We start from the raw sequence: 20,365 nt of genomic DNA on the forward strand, positions 1-20,365 counted from the left end.
GCCCTAAGTGATGAACTACATAACCAGGTTGTGCTTCAAGACCGTCTCTCTGCCCATATAGCCCAAATATGTGTTTAAGAGTTTAAAGTGTTAAGTTTTTCAAATGTACTAAATGTGTTATTTGTAGGTTTCTATGAATTGCAGAATACCTTTTTCTGAAGCCCTTTAACTAATTTGCCATTTTCTTTCCCCATTGGTTTCTGGCTCCCAGTAAGTAGGATGTCCTTAGACATATAACATCCTTTGAGCATGCAAGGCAAGTCTTCTCTTGTCACTTAAGTTTTATTGTGGCCAACTGTTCACAAGTCAAATAGTTTTAGTTGGGAGTATTTTTAAGACAGTAAGTGCCTGTGTTTACTAAAATGTAGGAAAATCTTTGCTTCCCCACGTTAAATAAAGCCCCAAGAAAAAGTAATTTTTTTGCGTTGTTCTTAGTAACTTCTAACCTGGAAAAATTACATTCAGAAAAAGTTGGTTTAATGATGTCAGATAAAGTACAAAGTTTCAAAACTCATTCTGTGAGCTTAATTTATAGCTACATAAATGCTGATTCCAGATTTGAACGCTGAGGCAGCCCGAGGAACACCATACCAGCTGTGACAACTTGCAGGTTGGGTCCATTATAATTGAGTTTTACCTATTTGTCCACTATTTGCAAGAACTGATTGAGCTGCCTCTCGATTTTACCTACACTCTGGGCTTTTAGTGCATTGAAATTACAGTTTTGAACTGAAAAATACCATAAACAAATTAATCTTTTTAGGAAGAGGCGAAATATACTGGCTTGAGCGAAACAGCTTGCAATTTTTATTAAATATTTTAAGTGCTTTACAGCCACTGGATTGCATTGGATTAGACTGCATTTCAGAGTCATCTTTTTTCTCTTAAATCAAAAATTGTTACCAATACCCGACATTTTTAATTAGCTTCTGAAGTTTTCTGCTTCCTTTTCGAAGAAAGGTGTTATGTAGTCCTCTTGTTTATTCTACTCAGCCAGACTCAGTAAGGCATTGTTCTTCTTCTCATTTTTCTTTTCCTTTATTTTTCATTTTTATTTATGCTTTTTTTTTTTTTTACAAAACCATCCTTCCATTGTCTTTAAATAGACTTTATGTTTTGAATAGTTTTAGATGGAGACAAAAATCGAGAACATAGTACACGGTTCCCATACGCCCTGCACACTGCTTCCCTGTCATTATCTCACATTAATGCGGTACATTTGTTACAACCAAGAAACCAATATTGATACATGATGATTAAGTAAAGTCCTTTATTCATATTTCCTTAGTTTTAACTTAATGTCTTTTTCTGTTCCAGGATCTCATCCAAGAACCCTCTGTACAATGAAGTGTCACGTCTCCTTAGGCAGACGTGACACTTCAGTTAAATTTTGTGAAAGTTGTATGCATTGTGTTTAGATGAATTTTTTTCAAATGAATCCAATAGTCCCAGCACCATTTGTTGGAAAGACTGTCCTTTCACTATTGAATTGCTTTGCTCCTTGGTCAGAGATCAGCTATATTTATGTGGGTCTGTTTCTGGGCTCCCTATTCTGTTCCACTGATCTATTTATCTATTCTTTCACCAATATTGCACTGTCTTGATTACCATAATTTTATAGCAACTTTTTTTTTTTTTTTTTTTTTTGCGGTACGCGGGCCTCTCACTGCCGTGGCCTCTCCCGTCACGGAGCACAGGCTCCGGACACGCAGGCTTAGTGGCCACGGCCCACGGGCCCAGCTGCCCCGCGGCACGCGGGATCCTCCCGGACCGGGGCACGAACCTGCGCCCCCTGCATCGGCAGGCGGACTCCCAACCACTGCGCCACCAGGGAAGCTCTATAGCAACTTTTGAAGTTAATAGTGCCGGTCATCGAACTTTGCTCTTCTTCAGGGTGGTGTTGGCTATTCTGGGTATTTCCCCTTTCATTATAAACGTTAGACTCATTTTGTCGATGTCCGCAAAGTAACTAGCCAGTAGTTTGATTTAGGATGATGTGAATCTGTAGATCAAGTTGAGAAGAATCTTAACAGTGTTGAATCTTCATATCTATGAACATGGAATTTCTATTTATTTAGATCTTCTTTGACTTCTTTCAGGAGAATTTTGTAATTTTCTTCATATAGATCTTGTACATATTTTGTTAGATTTATACCTAAGTATTTGGGGGGGAATGCTACTATAAATGCTGTTGTTTTAAATTTCAAGTTCCAGTTGTTCAGTGCTGGTGTGTCGGAAAGCAATTTATGTTTGCATATCAATCTTGTATCCTGCAACTGTGCTATAATTGCCTATTAGTTCCAGGAAGGTGTTTTCCCAATTTCTTTGGGATTTTCTACATTGATCTTTTACATGACAGCTTTCTGCTCTAATTTTTATTAGTTCTTTTTTATACGTGCTCTAGGCATAAATTATTCTACTTTCTGTAATTCTCTAAAATAGAAGTTTAGATTACTGATTTTAGAATTTTTGTCTTTTTTAATGTATGTATTTAATGCTATAAATTTCCTTCTAAGCAATGCTCTCGCTGTGTCTCACACATTCTGATAAGTTGTATTTTAAATTTCATTTAGTTCAAAATTTTAAAACCTTTCTCTTGAGACTTCTTTTTCCATTGTGTTATTTGGAAACGTGTTGTTCAATACCCACATGTTTTGGGATTTTCCAACTATCTGTATTGATTTCAAATTTAATGCCCATGTGATCAAAGAACATACTTTGTACTATTTCTATTCTTTTAAATTAGTTGTGTTTCTGGCCTAGAAAGGGGTCTATCTTGATGCGTGCTCCATGTGAGCTTGAGAAGAGTGTGTGCTGTGATATTGCTGGATGCAGAATTCTATAAAGGTCAATTAGGTCAAGTTGTTATGGTGCATTTCACCTCAGCTGTATCCTTGCTGATTTTCTGTCTGCTTGATATGTCAATTAATGAAGAGGAATGTTGTCTTCTCCAGCTATAATCAAGGACTTGTCTCTTTTTCCTTGAAGGTCTGTCAGGTTTTGCCTAAATAGAGGCAAAATCCTCTCTGGCATCTTGATTCTCTCTTGCTAGGTGCATACAAATTAAGGAGTGTTGTCTTCTTAGACAACTGACCTTTATATCATTATGCAATGTCTCTTTTTCCTTGTTCTGAAGTCCACATTGTCTGAAATTAATTCGACTGGCCAACTTCCTTCTTATCACCGTTAGTATGATACATATTTCCCCACCTCTTTACTTTTCACTTGTGTCTTTAGGTTTAAAAAGGGTTTCTTGTAAACAACCCGTAGTAGGATCTTTTTCAAAAATCCGCTCTAACAACCTGTCTTTATTAGTGTATTGAGACCACTCACATGTAAAGTGGTTATTGACATAGTTGGATTCATAGTTACCATGTTTGTAACTGTTTTCTATTCACTGTTCTTCTTTCTCTTCTATTTTCTGCCTTCTCTGGCTTTAATTTAGCACTCTATATGACTGTATATTCTCTTGGCTTGTCAGTTATACTTCTTTCAAAAAAAATTAGTGGTTTCCATAAAGTTTGCAATATACGTTTATAACTAATCTAATTTTATTTTCAAATTACACTGTACCACTTCATGAGCACTGCGGGTGCCTTACAGCAGAGTATTCCCATATAAAATTGCTGTCTTTATCTCCAGTGTATCATATGTTATAATCAATCACACAATACACTGTTGTTATTATTACTTTGAGCAAACATTTATCTATTAGATGGATTAAGAATAAAATAAATGATTTTACTTTACCTTCTTTCCTTCTCCAATTTCTTTTTTTAATGTAGATCTAAGTTTCTGACCTATGGCATCTCCCTTCTCTCTAAAGAACATATTTTAACATTTCGTGCAGGGCAGGTGTGCTGGTAATGAATACTCTCTTTCTGTTTGTTTGAGAAAGTCTTTACTTTTCTTTCATTTTTGAAGAGTAATTTCTCTGGATGTAGAATTCAAGGTTGGTGGGTTTTTTCCTTTGAACACTTCAAATATTTCCTTCCATTCTCTTCCTGCTTGCACAGTCTCTGATGAAAAGCACGCTGTTATACTTATCTTTTTCCTCTATAGATAATTTTGTTCTTTGCTTTATTTCAAGATTTTCTCCTTGTCTTTGGTTTTCTGCAGTTTGAATATGATATGCCTAAGTGTAGGTTTTTTGGTATTTATCCTACTTGATATTCTTTGAGATTCCTGGATCTATTCTTTGCAATGTCATTAATCTGGGAAAGTTCTTAGCCATTATTACTTCAGATATTTCTTCTGCTCCTTTCTTTCTTCTCCTTTTAATATTCTATTTATGTGTATGTCACATCTTTTGAAAATACCCCACTGTTCTTGGATATTATGTTCTATGTTTTCCTTTTTCTCTATTTGTATTTCAGTTTGGAAAGTCTATGATGACATGCTTCAGGTTCACTGATTCTTTCCTCAGCTATGTAGAGCTTACTGATGAGCTCATCAAAGGCATTCTTCATTTCTGTTAACAATGTTTTTGATTTCTAGCATTTCCTTTTGATTCTTAGAGTTTTCATCTCTCTGCTTACATTACCCATCTATTCTTGTATGTTGTCCACTTTTTCATTAGAGACATTAGCATATCAATTAGTTACTTAAAAATCCTGATATAAAATTTTCAAAATCTCTTCCATTTGTGAGTGTGGTTCTTATGTTTGCCTTGTCTCTGCTGACTGTGTTTTTGCCTTTGAGCTTGCATTGTAATTTTTTGTTGAAAGCTGAACGTGGTGCACTGAATAGAAGGAACTGAGGTAACTAGGTCTTTGGGAAGAGTTTTTGTGTTTATCTGGGTAGGACTTAGGCTGTGTTTACTGTTCGGTGTAGAGGTGGGTGTCAGAGGCTAGAGTTTCCTCTGGTGCCCACGTTTTTCTCTCCCATATTGTCTGGGTTTCCCTGGAGACTCCTTCTCAAATAGAGTCTGAACTTTGTAGCTCTTTCAGTTTAAGGCAATCTTATTATTCAGGATCCCTGTTAATTGCTGGCAGGCAGTGGGGGAAGGAAAGCAGTCATTAATTTAATGATTAACTTCAGTCTTTCTGTGTCCCTCAGCTGTGATTTTCGCAACCATTTCTTAGCTTTTTCTCTCTCCCCTCCTTAGATGAAACGGGAAGGTTAGAGTTGACTGGAGTTGGGTAATTGCCTTTCTCCCCAAGTGAGACAAGGCTCTGGTGAAGTCACTGTCCCTGGGGAGTAAACACTCATCATAGAGAAAACACCAGGGACATTTCAAAGTAGTTGGTGTTCTCCTCCTCATGCTGCAGACAGACGTGATTTTTCTCGGCACCTACCATGAGAATCTGCTGGGTTCCTTCACTTAAAGTCCACGAAAGGATGGAAGTCCCCCTGGACTGCAGCCCCAGGAGTTCCTCACCACCAGTCTAGTCCAAACTCAGCCTCCAGCAAGTCATCACATTACCACTCGAGTATGCCTTCTGGTCTATGCCTGCAGTGCCTGCTGCTCTGGGCAAACTGATCTTGGCCGCGGTCCCCTGAATTCAACTGAATCTCCAGATTCCAAGCTGGCGATTAGCCCTGGAACCTCAATTCTCTGATGGGTTCAAGAAAGCCTTTGATTTTCAGTTAGCTCAGATTTTCTCTTGTTGTGAGGATGACAGCAATGATTTCCAAGCTCTTTACATGTTGGCCCTGAAACTGGAAGTGCTCTGCACATTTTTTTAATGTAGTATTTTTCAAAGGCACTGGCACTGTGCTTAACATCTGGTTACTAGATGAAAACTGTGTGGTTAGGAAAATATTTTTTCAAGTATAAGGCTGAGAGATCAATCCATAAAACTTTGCACACCTGAACAAGTGTTCTGTGGACAAAGATCCCTTTAGCAATTGGGGGGTGTTTTTTATTCTCTGATATTGTACTGCTTTTTTTTTTCTTTCTTTCTTTCTTTCTTTTTTTTTTTTACCATGCCACAAAGCTTGCGGGATCATCGTTCCCAGGCCAGAGGTCGGGCCCGAGCTCCTGTGGTGGGAGCTCAGAGCCCAAACAGCTGGACTAACAGACAACCTCAGACCCCAGAGAATATTACTCGGAGTGAGGCCTCCTGGAGTTCCTCATCTCAGCACCAAGACCCGGTTCTATCCAACTGCCTGCAAACTCCACTGCTGGACGTCTCAGGCCAAACAACCAGTAAGACAGGAATACAGCACCACCCATAAAAAAAAAAAAAAAAAGAAAGAAACAACAAAAAAATATGTTACGGATGAAGGAGCAAGGTAAAAACCTACAAGACCAAATAAATGAAGACGAAATAGGCAATCTACCTGAAAAAGAATTCAGAGTAATGATAGTAAACATGATCCAAAATCTCAGAAACAGAATGGAGAAAATACAAGAAACATTTAACAAGGATCTACAAGAACTAAAGAGCAAACAAATGGTGATGAACAACACAATAAATGAAATTAAAAATACTCTAGAAGGAATCAATAGCAGAAGAACTGAGGCAGAAGAACGGATAAGTGACCTGGAAGATAAACTGTTGGAAGTAATTGTCAGGGAGCAGAATAAAGAAAAAGAATGAAAAGAATTGAGGACAGTCTCAAAGACCTCGGGGACAACATTAAACACACCAACATTTGAATTATAGGGGTCCCCGAAGGAGAAGAGAAAAAAGAAAGGGTCTGAGAAAATATTTGAAGAGTTTATAATTGAAAACTTCCCTAACATGGGAAAGGAAAGAGTCAATCAAGTCCAGGAAGCACAGAGAGTCCCATACAGGATAAACCCAAAGAGAAACATGCTGAGGCACATATTAATCAAACTATCAAAAATTAAATACAAAGAAAGAATATTAAAAGCAGCAAGGGAAAAGCAACAAATAACATACAAGGGAATCCCCTTAAGGTTAACAGCTGATCTTTCAGCAGAAACACTGCAAGCAGGAAGGGAGTGGCAGGACATATTTAAAGTGATGAAAGGGAAACACCTACAACCAAGATTACTCTATGCAGCAAGGATATCATTCAGATTTGATGGAGAAATTTAAACCTTTACAGGTAAGCAAAAGTTAAGAGAATTCAGCACCACCAAACCAGCTTTACAGCAAATGCTAAAGGAACTTCTCTAGGAAAGAAACACAAGAGAAGGAAAAGACCTACAAAAACAAGTCCAAAACTATTAAGAAAATGGTAATAGGAACATACATATTGATAATTACCTTAAATGTAAATGGATGAAATGCTCCAACAAAAAGACATAGACTGGCTGAATGGATACAAAACCAAGACCCGTACATATGTTGTCTACAAGAGACCCACTTTTGAACTAGAGACACATACAGACTGAAAGTGAGGGGATGGAAAAAGATATTCCATGTAAATGCAAATCAAAAGAAAGCTGGAGCAGCAATTCTCATGTCAGACAAAAGACTTTAAAATAAAGACTATTACAAGAGACAAGGACACTACATAATGATCAAGGGATCAAACTAAGAAGAAGATATAACAACTGTAAATATTTATGCACTCAACATAGGAGCACCTCAATACATAAGGCAAATGCTAACAGCCATAAAAGGGGAAATAAACATTAACAAAATCATAGTAGGGGACTTTAACACCCCACTTTCACCAATGGACAGATCATCCACAATGAAAATAAATAAGGAAACACAAGCTTTAAATGACACATTAAACAAGATGGACTTAACTGATATTTATAGGACATTCCTGCCAAAAACATTAGAATACACTTTCTTCTCAAGTGCTCATGGAACATTCTCCAGGATAGACCATATCTTGGGTCACAAATCAAGCCCTGGTAAATATAAGAAAATTGAAATAATATCAAGTATCTTTTCCGACCATAACACTATGAGACTAGATATCAAATACAGGGAAAAAAACTGTAAGAAATACAAATACATGGAGGCTAAACAATACACTACTAAATAACCAAGAGATCACTAATGAAGTCAAAGAGGAAATCAGAAAATACCTAAAAACAAATGACAATGAAAACGTGACGACCCAAACCCTATTGGATGTAGCAAAAGCAGTTCTAAGAGGGAAGTTTATAGCAATACAATCCTACCTCAAGAAACAAGAAACATCTCAAATAAACAATCTAACCTTACACCTAAAGCAGTTAGAGAAAGAAGAACAAAAAAACCCCAAAGTTAGCAGAAGGAAAGAAATCATAAAGATCAGATCAGAAATCAATGAAAAAGAAATGAAGGAAACAATAGCAAAGATCAATACAACTAAAACCTGGTTCTTTGAGAAGATAAATAAAATTGATAAACCACTAGCCAGACTCATCAAGAAAAAAAGGAGAAGACTCAAACCAATAGAATTAGAAATGAAAAAGGAGAAGTAACAATGACACTGCAGAAATACAAAGGATCATGAGAGATTACTACAAGCAAATATATGCCAATAAAATGGACAACCTGGAAGAAATGGACACATTCTTAGAAAAGCACAACCTTCCAAGACTGAACCAGGAAGAAACAGAAAATATAAACAGACCAATCACAAGCACTGAAATTGAAACTGTGATTAAAAATCTTCCAACAAACAATAACCCAGGACCAGATGGCTTCACAGGTGAATTCTATCAAACATTTAGAGAAGAGTGAAAACCTCTCCTTCTCAAACTCTTCCAAAATATAGCAGAGGGAGGAACACTCCCAAACTCATTCTACGAGGCCACCATCACCCTGATACCAAAACCAGAAAAGATGTCACATAAAAAGAAAACTACAGGCCAATATCACTGATGAACATAGATGCAAAAATCGTCAACAAAATACTAGCAAACAGAATCCAGCAGCACGTTAAAAGGATCATGCACCATGATCAAGTGGGGTTTATCCCAGGAATGCAAGGGTTCTTCAATATATGCAAATCAAGCAATGTGATAAACCATATTAAAAAAGTGAAGGAGAAAAACCATATGATCATCTCAATAGATGCAGAAAAAGCTTTTGACAAAATTCAACACCCATTTATGATGAAAAACCCTCCATAAAGTAGGCATATAGGGAACTTACCTCAACATAATAAAGGCCATATATGACAAACCCATAGCCAACGTCGCTCTCAATGGTGAAAAACTGAAACCATTTCCAATAAGATCGGGAACAAGACAAGGTTGCCCACTTTCAGCAATATTATTCAACATAGTTTTGGAAGTTTTAGCAACAGCAATCAGAGAAGAAAAAGAAATAAAAGGAATCCAAATCGGAAAAGAAGAAGTAAAACTGTTACTGTTTGCAGATGACATGATACTAAACATAGAGAATCCTAAAGATGCTACCAGAAAACTACTAGAGCTAATCAATGAATTTGGTAGGGTCGTGGGATACAAAAGTAATGCACTGAAATCTCTTGCATTCCTATACGCTAAGGATGAAGAATCTGAAAGAGAAATTAAGGAAACACTCCCATTTACCATTGCAACAGAAAGAATAAAATACCTAGGAATAAACCTACCTAAGGACACAAAGACCTCTATGCGGAAAACTATAAGACACTGATGAAAGAAATTAAAGATGATACAAACAGATGGAGAGATGTAGCATGTTCTTGCATTGGAAGAATCAACATTGTGAAAATGACTCTACTACCCAAAGCAATCTACAGATTCAATGCAATCCCTATAAAACTACCAATGGCAATTTTCACAGAACTAGAACAAAACATTTCACAATTTGTATGGAAACACAAAAGACCCCGAATAGCCAAAGCAATCTTGTGAAAGAAAAATGCAGCTGGAGGAATCGGGCTCCCTGACTTCAGACTATACTACAAAGCTACAGTAGTCAAGACAGTATGGTACTGGCACAAAAACAGAAATATAGATCAATGGAACAGGATAGACAGCCCAGAGATAAACACATGCACATATGGTCACCTTATCTTTGATAAAGGAGGCAAGAGTATACAGTGGAGAAAAGACAGCCTCTTCAATAAGTGGCGTTGGGAAAACTGGCCAGCTACATGTAGAAGAATGAAATTAGAGCACTTCCTAACGCCACACATAAAAATAACCTCCAAATGGATTAAAGACCTCAATGTAAGGCCAGACACTATAAAACTCATAGGCAGAACACTCTATGACATAAAACACAGCAAGATCCTTTTTGACCCATCTCCTAGAGAAATGTAAATAAAAACAAAAATAAACAAATGGGACCTAATGAAACTTAAAAGCTTTTGCACAGCAAAGGAAACCATAAAAAAGACGAAAAGACAACCCTCAAAATGGGAGAAAATATTTGCAAACGAAGCAACTGACAAAGGATTAATCTCCAAAATTTACAAGCAGGTCCTGCAGCTCAATATCTTAAAAACAAACAACCCAATCCAGAAATGGGCGGAAGACCTAAACAGACATTTCTCCAAAGAAGATACACAGATTGCCAACAAACACATGAAAAGATGCTCAACATCACTAATCATTAGAGAAATGCAAATCAAAACTGCAGTTAGGTATCACCTCACACTGGTCAGAATGGGCATCATCAAAAATTCTACAAACATTAAATGCTGGAGAGGGTGTGGAGAAAAGGGAACCCTCTTGCACTGTTGGTGGGAATGTAAATTGATACAGTCACTACGGAGAACACTATGGAGGTTCTTTAGAAAACTAAAAATAGAACTACCATATGACCCAGCAATCCCACTACTGGGTATATATGCTGAGAAAACCATAATTCAAAAAGAGTCATGTACCACAATGTAACACAATGTTCATTGCAGCTCTATTTACAATAGCCAGACATGGAAGCAACCAAAGTTTCCACTGACAGATAATGAATAAAGAAGATGTGGCACATATATAGAATGGAATATTACTCAGCCATAAAAAGAAACGAATTTGAGTTATTTGTAGTGAGGTGGATGGACTTAGAGTCTGTCATACAGAGTGAAGTAAGTCAGAAAGAGGAAAATAAATACCGTATGCTAACACATATATATGGAATCTAAAACAAACAAACAAAATGGTTCTGAAAAACCTAGGGGCAGGACAGGAATAAAGACACAGATGTAGAGAATGGACTTGAGGACACGGGGAGGGGGAAGGGTAAGCTGGGACGAAGTGAGAGAGTGGCATGGACATATATACACTACCAAATGTAAAACAGATAGCTAGTGGGAAGCAGCCACATAGCACAGGGAGATCAGCTCGGTGCTTTGTGACCACCTAGAGGGGTGGGATAGGGAGGGTGGGAGGGAGACACAAAGGGAGGAGATATGGGGATGTATGTATATGTATAGCTGATTCACTTTGTTATAAGGCAGAAACTAAGACACCATTGTAAAGCAATTATACTCCAATAAAGATGTTAAATAAATAAATAAATTTTATATATATATATGTAATATCATATATATATTTTTTCTACCAGAGGGAGGGTATCTGTGTGATCACTGAGCTCTTCCTGTTTTCCTTCTGATCCCACTACAGATGATAAAATACCCTGGAGCATGAGAGTAGCTACTTAACGGGCTGTGGCAGCGAGAACTGAGCAGCTCTTCTCCTGTAGCCAGAAACACACTGTGCACATCTGACTACACACTGAACTCACCCCACAGCCTCGTGAAGCACAGGTGTTGAGAAATGAGACAAGTACAAAGAACAGTCTCTCCTAAGTGCGTCCAGACGGTCTTCAGGACAACTTGGACTTAATATTTTCAGTATTTTTTAGAGCTTTAGTCGCCATAAGTAGGGACCATGGTATCTGAATTTTATAGGTAGACAGAGTCCATGGAGGACTTCTAAACTCACACATTCAGTCATAGATAATAAAATCAACCTAAATACATATGAATTTCAATTGTGGGTTTTCACATCAGATGGTTCCGTCAGCATCTGAAACCTGAAAAATGCAGGCTGCTTTCCGTAATCAGACCTATTGATTTCACTCACTCTCTATATCAAGCCTTCTTTTGTCTCTTTCTATCATGTTTTGTTCATGTCCTGTAGACAGTGTGTATGCTGGTTTTCTATTTCCTAGAAATGTGTCTTTCGAGTCCGATTTTGCCGTTATGAAAACCAAGAAGGACTTTAGTCCTGCACAGTGTCATGTTATTTAAAAACCACAGAATATGTAAATAAAAATCATCACCACCATGTATAAAGGCAGGGAACAGAGACATTACCGTCCAGTAGTAAATTCCATCATTGTTTGCCCGTTTGTTTGTCAAAGCCTTTATGAAGCGTGCTACTTTCGGGGCTGTGTCCACAAGCTCCAAAATGACCTAAAGACGAAGCGTGGAGACCAGGAGGGAAGCAGAGAGAGGTGGGGCCCGAGGCCCAAAATGCAGGGGGTTAATGCAAGGAGGACTTGAGTCCAGAGCGGAGGCTTTCTCACTTCATAAATTACCATCCTGATGTACATTCAATACTGGCGAATTCGGTGCACAAGTCATGCAAAGAATGTCCGTGGGTGGGGAAGGCTGACAGGAGGGGTCAGGCAGCAGTGTCTGCGGCTCGGCTTGCTTTGTTAACGGCCCCAGATTTCAAGCAGATACGAGTACATTCTTCACATACCTGAGAGCGCCGGGTGCTCCAGCACACTTTTTCCATCTCTAAGTGGATCTCGAAAGCTCTTTCTAACTAAAACGCTGGCAAGGAAACAATCCCATCACTACATGTCGCTGTCATTTTGTCTTTTGTGTGATTGGTTGCAGACGTTGGTTCGAAAAAATGCTTCGGGGTCCTTGTCACCCCACCTGCCAGCCGTCCACACTGAGCCACCGACTGGGAGAGCAGTCGCTAGGCCACAGTGATCTGGCTTCTAAACTTACGTTTTCTTACCTCCACTTACCGGTGCTTATTTTGTAAAAGAAACGTCCGAGGGTTTTAGATGATAGTATAAGGCAATAATGGATACCTTAGATAACTTTATTAAACATAGATTAAACTTTAATTATAGAAATACAAGGAATTGTATTTCTATAGGAATATTCTATATTCCTATAGAAATACAAGGAATATCAAATATACACAAATTCAGGACAAAGTTTAATTCAAAATAGAACTGGACTGGGAAAGCAGGAATATTACTTAGTCTTATCTTTAACAGAAATAAAAAATGAAGGCTGTAACAACTAGATGTTTTCTTAAGTGAAGGAAAGTCTAAGACTAATTTTTTAAAACGTTAATAGTAGATAACCTGAAAAGTTCCTTGTGATAAGGCTATTGTATTACTTGTGGAACGTATTTCAAAGCATGGCATTTTAATATTCTTTACAAGATATGACAAACAAGGGTTTTATTTTTGTTATTGCTATATAATTAAAAGTTGTGTAAGCCAGGAGGTGTAATCGTATTACACTGCTTAACTGTAAATGTTATTAGTCATATTAATGTACACTGATTACTGATTTATCAAAAGGGGAGATATATGTATTTTGGAAGAATGGGAGGGGGGTAGTCTATGGATATGGAGGACTATATAAAATAGATTAATTCTCAACCTGAATACAGGCAGACCCCGTTTTTAAATTTATTGTGCTTCACAGGTAATGGGGTTTTCACAAGTTGAAGGTTTGTGGCAACCCCACATGGAGCAAGTCTTTTTCCAACAATATTTGCTCACTTTGTGTCTGTGTGTTACATTCTGGTAATTTTCACAATATTTCAAACTTTTTCATGACTGTTGCGTTTGTTATGGTGGCTCTGTGATCAGTGACTTTACTGCTACCCCTCCCTGAAGGCTCAGATGATGCTTAGCAGTTCTTAGCAATAACGTATTTTTCATTAAGGTATGTGCATTGTTTTATTAGACAACATGCTATATTGCACACTTAATAGACTACAGTAGAGTGTAAACATAACTTTATTTGTGCTGGAAACAAAGTTATGGTGACACATTTTATCTCAATACTCACTTTATTGCTGTGGTCCAGAGCCAAACCCGCAGTATCTCTGAGGTTTGCCTATATAAGGAGAGTAAGAGATATCGTCTAAAAGCTAGAAATCAAGAAATAGCTGTCTGTCCAAGCATTTATTTGGGAATGCTGTGGTAAATTACATTAGAAACAGCTGAAAGATAGGAAAGAGTAGAACAAAAATTAGGAGGATGGGCTAAGGACCATCATTTTTCTTAGACAATTATGTTTTTTGTTTTTGTTTTTGTTTTTTGCGGTACGCGGGCCTCACTGTTGTGGCCTCTCCCGTTGCGGAGCACAGGCTCCGGATGCGCAGGCTCAGCAGCCATGGCTCACGGGCCCAGCCGCTCCGCGGCATGTGGGATCTTCCCGGACCAGGGGACGAACCCATGTCCCCTGCATCAGCAGGCGGACTCTCAACCACTGCGCCACCAGGGAAGCCTGACAATTGTGTTTTTAATGATCACTGTCAGAGTGCCACTTGAATACATGCACATTATTACTTGGATAATTTTAAACAGTTTAACAAATTTTTTAAAGAAATTAAGTCCTATTAAAAAAATTTTTTTTGGTATAGACTATAGCAATATTTCTCTTCAGTTAACATAGAAAAGTAGAAATGAGAATTAGCCAACCTATTATTTCTTGCCAAAATATTAAAACAGCGCTGAGAACAATCAAAACTAAAGAATATCGCCTGCAATTCTGCTTTCCTAGTAAATAAAACTATTGTCATTTTCCTGTCCGGACTTGTAAAGAACTTCAGCCTATTGACCAAGACTGAAACTTTGAGACATGCTATCTTGGTATGAATCCTGGTCGTATCTCTTATTTTGTGATTTGAACAAGTAAGTTAACCTACTTAGTGGGCACATACATCACTACATTATTTAAAGGTTGAATAAGATGATAAATGTAAAACACATACCTTGTGCCCAGCACATGTTCAGGTTAGGTAAATGTTGAGTTTTCTCTTGTCCATGGCTGAAATCAAAGCGTGGGCATAGTTTTGCATCTCTCCACATAAACTCAATTCAGGAGCCACTTTCCAGCTTCCGACACTGCCGTGCCCTCATCATGCCCATCCTGTGTTCCACTAACTCCTACCCATTCTTTAGAAATGCCTTCACTAGTGGCCCCTACGCACAGTGATTCTCCCTCTTCCGTGTTATCCTCTGCAGCATCCTGCTATTTCCTTAACGACACTACCATGCAAAATAATTATTTCTGTGTGTAACTATTTCTTCGGTATCTATTTGTGTCTATAACAGACTTTTAACTCTTCAGGGCAGGGAGGATTTCTCTCTCAATCATTATTATAACCTCAGCTCTGAACACAGTGTTTGATACGTAGTAGGTGGTCAGGATACGATTGGTTCAAGGAGTGACCGACTAGTAACTGTGGTGTGACTTTCCGTAGGTCTCTGAACTGTTTCTTTCTTCACTGTCTCCCTTACTATCAGAATACTTCCAATTTCAGCATCTTCCACTTACTGGCAGTACGCTGAAGAATGCTCTAGGAATAGGGATTGTTCTTGTTTGGGATTATATATGTTTAATAAACACACCAAAGTGTGAAGATCTCTGTCTCAGTTCTCAGATCTAGTCTTATACGACCACACTCCTGTAATCACCGACTCAAATCGGTGATTCACCGTATGTCTGAATGTTTAAGTGAAAAATTACACCAAGACCATCCATCAGGCAGTTACGAGGCTTCCTCAAGCTTAATTCCACTTTACAGCGTTGCTTTTCTTAATCCGTCTTCCTAGTGGCCAAATACTTTGTACAACTGATGCCTCATCTTTTAAGAGGAGAACAGTACAACATGGAACACATTTGTCCTCTTGGGCTTTTTTTTTTTTACAGTTTTATAATATTTTCTAAATGCCCATATTCCATTTGATACCTTCTCATTGAAAGCACACTTACTAGAAATATTTCAAAAAATCTCCTTTTGCAAGTCACTTTTTTAGGGAAGCTTTCCCTGGTTATTATCTAAGCCTGACTTATCCCTGGTTATCATCTAAGCCTGACTTGGGTCCCTTCTCACCCAGGCATCATTGCCATCATCACCAATATCATTCTTATTATCACCATCCTGTAAAAACTGCTGAGAGCCTGTGTGTGTGGCGTTACACTAAATGCTATACATGTACTATGTTGTCTAATTATGCAAAAGCAAACAAACCTCTAGTCACAGTGACAAACCCCTAACCTTGGTACATCAGGTCAAACGAGTTATTTGGCTTTGCCCCAGTTTCAGTTTTATTTAAGCTGGTGTAAAGCAGATTGTTTCTTTTCCATTTTGGTGGAAGCCTAGAGATTGAGTATTTGGTTTTCAGTACTGGATTAAAAAAAATTTTTTTTTATTATTGATTTTTTACTGAACCGTGTATCTAGATGTTGGCTGTCAATTAGCTTTGATAAATGGGAAAATATATACATATATTATATCTATACAATAAATCTATATATTTATGTAGATATAAATATAATTACTATATTATATTATTATATATGCAATACATATATGATATACATAAATATTAGATGTGATTATCTACCAAAGCTAATTGATAATAATATATACAAAATACAATTATATAAAACTATGTATGTATTAAGGTATCTATACACATGTACAAACATATACAAACTTATATGTATTAATGGTCTATTCACATATACCTTCTCTCATGATTCAGCAAAGGCCATCATGAAACAGAGTATTTAACTCAGAAATGAAACTTGGGTGTGAACTCGTACACAGGGAACCCCCGTTACTGACTTGTCACGTTACTGAACGTCGTCTTTTCTTTCTTGAGTCGTGATAAAGCAGACCTGTCCTCTAATGTCGTTTCAGTGTCGCTTTTCTCAGAAATAACTACCAGCAAGGCCGCATGGATTCAAGGTAAGTCTTCGCTGTAGCAGATTATATACTAAAAAAACCCTAGCATTATAGTTTTTCCATTTTTCATCCTTTTGAAAGCCTTAATATTATTGCTATGAATGTGATTGTATGAAGCTATAATTCCTCACTTAATCATTTTTAAATCTCTCTGACTGTGACCAGGAGTTGGAAATACATAAATGTTAACTTTTATGCTTTTTTCCATGTTCCCAAGCCCTGCTCTTCTATTAAAAACTGTCATCTGTTACCTAGTCAAAGGAAAATGGATAAGAAAAGCTTATTGTAGTCCAAGGAACATTCCTTTTTGCATGAATTTCCCAACTTTAATAGGAATGTAGGCTGACTGACAAAACTTGGAGTTTTCAGAAATGGCAGGACTGAGTGGGAAAGGACACGTCCCACCTCCTGCTTTGCTTCTCCCCAGCGTCAGTGTAAAAATATCTGGTTTGCAATCTGTGTTTGGGTGCACTCCGTCACCAGAAATATTCCTCTTGGGACTCAAGTATATTTCCTTCTGATTGTTTTATAATTTCGAAGTCAGACTCAGTTTTCATGGCTTTTTATCCCAGGTGAGGATAGGTAATGCTTGGGTCAAAAATGCACCTTTTTCATAAAAGAAAGGACAGACGCCCTGGCTTCAGCAGAACTGTTTTGCTCTAAGCACCTTTCACTGAAGTTCGGCATAGGCAGACCATCAGGCTGACAGCATGAGTTGCCAATATTTTGTTTTGGTTCTTTCAAGGTGGGAGGAGTCTGGCTTTACAGCTTATAGGATTTCTTTCCAGCTCCTTCTTTCTCTAGTATAAGATCTTGGGCAACTACTTGCTTTTCTTCTTAGCCTTCTTAGTTTTCTCATTGGCAAAATGGCCATAATCACACTTACTGCAGGGGTTTCTACTGATGTTTCGAGGTCTAAAAGGAATAAGGTTTTTATGTCACATCGCAAATAGTCAAATCAGTCCTCGGTACGTAATATCGTCAAGCTGTATGATACCTATGGTTTCCAGACTAAGTTTGAATGATGATTTTCATATTTGTCAGAACTCTGAGGAAGAGGTTGACTCCAGGACGCAGGCAGAGAAAATACAACGTAGACCTGGAGCATTCTGTGTTACTAGAGAGTGAAGTGCTCAGGAGAGGACAGGACGTATTACAGGGGCACAGAGGCCGACATGAGAGAGCTCCCGATGGCCAAGCCGGGAATAATTTGAACAACAGAAATAAATGGAGTACTGGATTACCGCCCACAGGATAAAATAAATAGCCATGAGTCCAACATCCTGGTGTAAGTACATAATTGAATAAATAACGAATAGAGAAGAGGGATATCTCTTCTTTACAGAGTTCCAGTTGATGAATGTAGAAGCAATGAGGAAAATACAAAGTCAGCACTAGAACACCACAGTAATAGTTGTTGTTGGCCAGATTCACCAAATGGTGTGAGTGAAGATTTAAGGAGAAACAGAATCGTTGCGTTCCTCTCAAAGTATGTCTCCCAAGATATTTATTAATTGCAAAGGGAAATCTTTATAATGGACAAAGCTACAGACACCATCTTAACTAAGTAATCAAGGTAAATATCCCTGATGATAAAACATCTCGGCATCATATACCCTCAGGATGTTGCACTGAGAAAGGCCCATCACTTCTGTGATCTCCTTTAAAAAATGGACAACTTCAACATAATAAAAAAATAGGACAAACCCCAATGAGGGGACATTCTATAAAATAACTGACCAGTACACCTCGAGTGCCAAGGTTCTGAAAGACAAGGAGAGATTAAGGAAACGAAGGAGGTGAAAAACTAAATTCAGTGTGAGCTCCTGCGTTGGATCCTGGAACAGAAATACGGACGTTAGTGGAAAAATACCAGTGTTAACTGCTTAGTTTTGGTAATCGTACTATGATTATGTACGGGACCAGGTGAAGGGTGTAGGCAACTTCTTTGTAAGCCTAAGTTTAATTTTTTTAAATAAGAAGTTGAAATATCTGTTAGGACAAAGTTGTCATTCTTCTTTGGGAATATATCTAGCCATATCACTGAAATTGCATATTTCTAACTTATTACCAATAATTTTACAAAGTTTTGGGAGAAATTCTCTGAATCTATCCCTGAGTACATCCCCTCTTTCAGAGCTAAATCCTGTTGCCCTTCATCAACAATATTTTAATTTGGGGGCGGGGGGGTAGGTTGACCTCTGGGTCACAGAATGATTTGAAGAGAAGCAAACCCATATGAAATCATGAACTAGAATGAACTCAGAGATGGTACCCAGGAATTGTCTGGAAATCTCTGTGAAAGGCCATCAAGAGGGCAAAGAGGTTCGGGATGGAATGAACCCCAGACTCTATGTACCTTTCTGTTCTTCAGACTCTCGCCGCACTTTCCTCATCTGTTCAAGGAATGAAAAAGCATGTGATTTCCCTTCAGAATGAGCCTTGTGTGAGAAGCAGCCTCGTACAGGTCGGAGCAAACATCAGGGTCCCCGAGCGGAGCACAGCACTAGTGACCATCAGAAATGCAACAGGGCCAGGCCCAGGCATTGATACACTACAGGCATACTCATTGCAAAACGATGAAAAGAACACATATATCTTTAATCAAAACGAAACACTTAAAAAACATTTTTTAATTTAAACAACTCCACCATCTTGTCCCAACCGTCACAGCACTTCTGGGTTTCCATACCAGGAAAACTTTTTAAAAAGAAACTTTGAGACTCTGCTAGGCACATCAAAAATGGTTCTTTTATGGTTCATTGTCATTTAATTAGACTAACAGGGTTTCTTAAATGATACAGTTTTTGCTTTTTATTATATCCAATGCATGGGATTTCCAGTCAAAGTAAGGCAGGTGTGCCCCGCCATTGACGTGCTCATTTCCCTGGTGACGGTTGGGCCACGGTGCTCTGGTTCTGACCCTCTGGAGCAGGGTCTGCATCTCAGAGGAGGTGTCATAGTGCTGGGCAGGCGACCTCTGCCTCTGCTGTCGACTCGTAACCACGGGAAAATTAATGCTAGGATGGGGGTCCTACATAGAACGTCTTATAAAGACATTTAAGATAATTTTCTTATTTTTAAAGAATGAGATCTAAGAATAAAATAAAAAATAATATTTCTTTCTAAAAGGAGAATTGTTTGAAGATCCAGGAAATTATAAATTAAATGTCATGTCGGGCTCCTGTTTCCCAGTGATTAAAGGACTTGGCTGAGGAGGCCCCTCTCCTCAACGCCCCCCATGTACGGAGAGACAGGTTCTGAGGGTTTCCTCTCAGCTCTTCCAAGTACCTGGCACGTGCTCTTCCTAAAGCTCAAACGCAGTGAAACTTAAACTTTCTGGATTGTAAGCCCCTCTCGGAATATGATGAAATGTGTTGATTGTGGGAGAAAAAAGTATATACACAAATCACCCCCCATCTTGCTTACTATTTCCGGTGCCGCCTAGATCTTGTAAAATCCACCCCCCGCCGCCGTGCACTGGAGAGCTGGGGAGAGTCCACTTTTACCTATGCAAACAAGAGTTCTCTTTTATTGTGTATTTTCCACGTGCTTAGCATGTGTTATTTCGTCTAATTCTCAAAATAA

At 38.2% G+C, this 20,365-nt stretch overlaps 1 long non-coding RNA gene across 2 annotated transcripts in view; it reads right to left on the minus strand.

Annotated features, from left to right (window-relative positions):
- Positions 1-20,365, minus strand: part of LOC132508933 (uncharacterized) — a 221,797-nt gene that overhangs the window by 9,919 nt on the left and 191,513 nt on the right. For both annotated transcript variants that reach the window (XR_009536831.1, XR_009536832.1), the window contains exons 8-9: positions 13,867-13,914; positions 12,524-12,597 (exon numbers count right to left, since the gene is read on the minus strand). This is a non-coding gene — a long non-coding RNA (uncharacterized LOC132508933). The remainder of the gene's footprint in view (positions 1-12,523; positions 12,598-13,866; positions 13,915-20,365) is intronic.

This window comes from Lagenorhynchus albirostris, chromosome 18, assembly GCF_949774975.1.
Source record: "Lagenorhynchus albirostris chromosome 18, mLagAlb1.1, whole genome shotgun sequence".
NCBI classification, from domain to species: domain Eukaryota; kingdom Metazoa; phylum Chordata; class Mammalia; order Artiodactyla; family Delphinidae; genus Lagenorhynchus; species Lagenorhynchus albirostris.